Consider the following 4304-nt stretch of genomic DNA (forward strand, 5'->3'; position numbering starts at 1 on the left):
AGGTTTTGGGTTGTTGTGTTTTCATTTTCATTTATTTCTATACATACTTTGATTTCTTTTTTGATTTCTTCTATGATTTGTTGGTTATTCAGAAGCGTGTTATTTAGCCTCCATATGTTGGAATTTTTAACAATTTTTTTCCTGTAATTGAGATCTAATCTTACTGCACTGTGGTCAGAAAAGATGACTGGAATGATTTCAATTTTTTTGAATTTTCCAAGACCAGATTTATGGCCCAGGATGTGATCTATTCTGGAGAAGGTTCCGTGTGCACTTGAGAAAAAGGTGAAGTTGATTGTTTTGGGGTGAAATGTCCTATAGATATCAATTAGGTCTAGCTGGTCCATTGTATCATTTAAGGTTTGTGTTTCCTTGTTGATTTTCTGTTTAGTTGATCTATCCATGGTTGTGAGTGGGGTATTAAAGTCTCCCACTATTATTGTGTTACTATTAATTTCCTCTTTCATACTCGTTAGTGTTTGCCGTACATATTGCGGTGCTCCTATGTTGGGTGCATATATATTTATAATTGTTATATCTTCTTCTTGGATTGATCCTTTGATCATTATGTAGTGACCTTCTTTGTCTCTTTTCACATCCTTTATTTGAAAGTCTATTTTATCTGATATGAGTATTGCGACTCCTGCTTTCTTTTGGTCTCCGTTTGCGTGAAATATTTTTTTCCAGCCCTTCACTTTGAGTCTGTATGTGTCCCTTGTTTTGAGGTGGGTCTCTTGTAGACAGCATATATAGGGGTCTTGTTTTTGTATCCATTCAGCCATCTAAATGTAAGACCAGAAACTATAAAACTCCTAGAGGAGAACATAGGCAAAACACTCTCCGACATAAATCACAGCAAGATCTTCTATGACCCACCTCCCAGAATATTGGAAATAAAAGCAAAAATAAACAAATGGGACTTAATGAAAATTAAAAGCTTTTGCACAACAAAGGAAACTATAAGTAAGGTGAAAAGACAGCCCTCAGATTGGGAGAAAATAATAACAAATGAGGAAACAGACAAAGGATTAATCTCAAAAATATACAAGCAACTCCTGAAGCTCAATTCCAGAAAAATAAACGACCCAATCAAAAAATGGGCCAAAGAACTAAACAGACATTTCTCCAAAGAAGACATACAGATGGCTAACAAACACATGAAAAGATGCTCAACATCACTCATCATCAGAGAAATGCAAATCAAAACCACAATGAGGTACCATTACACGCCAGTCAGGATGGCTGCTATCCAAAAGTCTACAAGCAATAAATGCTGGAGAGGGTGTGGAGAAAAGGGAACCCTCTTACACTGTTGGTGGGAATGCAAACTAGTACAGCCACTATGGAAAACAGTGTGGAGATTTCTTAAAAAACTGGAAATAGAACTGCCATATGACCCAGCAATACCACTTCTGGGCATACACACTGAGGAATCCAGATCTGAAAGAGACACGTGCACCCCAATGTTCATCGCAGCACTGTTTATAATAGCCAGGACATGGAAGCAACCTAGATGCCCATCAGCAGATGAATGGATAAGGAAGCTGTGGTACATATACACCATGGAATATTACTCAGCCGTTAAAAAGAATTCATTTGAATCAGTTCTAATGAGATGGATGAAACTGGAGCCCATTATACAGAGTGAAGTAAGTCAGAAAGATAAAGAACATTACAGTATACTAACACATATATACGGAATTTAGATAGATGGTGGCGATAACCCTATATGCAAAACAGAAAAAGAGACACAGAAATACAGAACAGACTTTTGAACTCTGGGGGAGAACGTGAGGGTGGGATGTTTTGAAAGAACAGCATGTATATTATCTATGGTGAAACGGACCACCAGCCCAGGTGGGATACATGAGTCAGGTGCTCGGGCCTGGTGCACTGGGAGGACCCTGAGGAGTCGGGTGGGGAGGGAGGTGGGAGGGGGGATCGGGATGGGGAATACATGTAACTATATGGCTGATTCATGTCAATGTATGACAAAACCCACTGAAATGTTGTAAAGTGATTGGCCTCCAACTAATAAAATAATATTAAAAAAAAAAATAATAATAAAAATAAAAAACGCTTGCTCCTTGGAAGAAAAGCTATGACAAACCTAGAGAGTGTATTAAAAAGCAGAGACATCATTTTGCTGACAAAGGTCCATCTAGTCAAAGCTATGATTTTTCCAGTAGTCATGTACGGATGTGAGAGTTGGACCATAAAGAAAGCTGAGTGCTGAAGAATTGATGCTTTGGGACTGTGGTGTTGGAGAAGACTCTTGAGAGTCCCTTGGACAGCGAGGAGATCAAACCAGTTAATCCTAAAGGAAATCAATCCTGAATATTCATTGGAAAGACTGATGCTGAAGCTGAAGTTCCAATACTTTGGCCACCTGATACGAAGAGCCAACTCATTGAAAAATACCCTGATGCTGGGAAAGATTGAGGGCAAGAGAAGAAGGGGGCAACAGAGGATAAGATGGTTGGATGGCATCATCGACTCAGTGGACATGAGTTTGAGAGAACTCTGGGAGATGGTGAACGACTGGTGTGCTGCAGTCCATGGGGTTGCAAAGTCAGACAGGACTGAGCAACTGAACAACAACAATATATGCCTTACCTAGATCCCTCTAATGTGAACACTGTATATAATCATAGTATAATCATTGGTATCAGGAAATTAACATTAGAAAATAACTATTAATAAATCCTTTACTTCAATTTCAAAAAAAAAAAAAAAAAAAAAAAAAAAAAAAAACTCGATATCACAAAAGCGAGGATTATGGCATCTGGTCCCGTAACTTCCATGGCAAATAGAAGGGGAAAAGATGGAAGCAGTGACAGATTTCCTCTTCTTGGCCTCTAAAATCACCGTGGATTGTGACTGCAGCCATGAAATTAGAAGACAATTCCTTCTTGGCAGGAAAGCTATGAGAAACCTAGACAGTGTGTTAAAAGCAAAAACATCACTTTGCCAACAGAAATCTCTATAGTCAAGGCTATAGTCTTTCCAGTAGTCATGTATGCATGTAAGAGCTGGACAGACAATAAAGAAGGAAGAGTACTGAAAAATTATGTTTACGAACTGTGGTGCTGTAGAAGACTCTTGAGAGTCCCTTGGATAGCAAAGAGATCAAACCAGTCCACCTTAAAGGAAATCAACCTTGAATACTCTTCGGAAGGACTGATGCTGAAGATGAAGCTCCAATACTTTGGCCACCTAATGTGAATAGCTGACTCACTGGAAAAGACCCTGATGCTGGGAAAGATTGAAGGCAGAAGAAAAAGAGGCTGACAGAGGATGAGATGGTTGGCTGGCATCACCAATTCAATGGGCATGAACTTGGGCAAATTCTAGGAGATGGTAAGGGACAGGGAAGTCTGGCATACTGCAGTCCCTGGAGTCACAAAGAGTCAGACATGACCTGGCAACTGAACAACAACAGCAACATATTATACAAGTTGTAGAATTTTTTTTTTTTCTGTTTTGTGAAAAGTGCCATGGAATTTTGAAAGAGACTGCAGTGACTATGTAGATAGTTTTGGGTAGCATGGGTATTAACAATATTAGTTCTTCCAGTCAATAAATATGAAATATGTTTCATTTTGTGTCTTATAAACATTTCTTTCATGCGTCTCTTGTATATTTTCCTACACAGATCTTTCAACACCTTGCTTTAATTTATTTCTATATATTTTTTGGATGCAATTGTAAATGGGATTATTTGTATTTCTGTAATTTGTTTTTGTGTATGGATAGGTAACTGAGTTTCATATTTTCAAATACAGTATACAAAATGCATGCCATTTTTAACAGAGTAGACAATTCACCCCCCCTCCCAATAAGACATACATAACGCCCAAGAATTATATGACAAGATGCTCAACATCACTATCAGGGAAGTGCAAATCCAAAGTACAACATATACCAGATCATTCCTGTTTAAATGGCTTTCACCAAACAGTAAGAAATAAGTGTGATTGAGGTTGTGTAGAAAATGGGGGTCTTAATGCATTATTGGTAGGAATATATATTGGTGCAACTTCTATGGAATACCTTCTGGAAGTTTCTCATGAAATTTCAAAAAGAACTGCTATGTGGCCATTAATTCCACTTCTGGATATATATTCATTTCTAAATATGTATTGAAAGCAAATGAAATAATTATCTCAAAGAGAAATCTGTACTCCCGTATTCATTGCATCTATATTCACAGTAGCCTAGAAACAAACTATTACAGGAACAATCTAAGTATCTGTCAGTAGGTGAAGAGATTAAAACAATGTGATGTGATATATATATGTGAA

This window comes from Muntiacus reevesi, chromosome 20, assembly GCF_963930625.1.
Source record: "Muntiacus reevesi chromosome 20, mMunRee1.1, whole genome shotgun sequence".
NCBI lineage: Eukaryota > Metazoa > Chordata > Mammalia > Artiodactyla > Cervidae > Muntiacus > Muntiacus reevesi.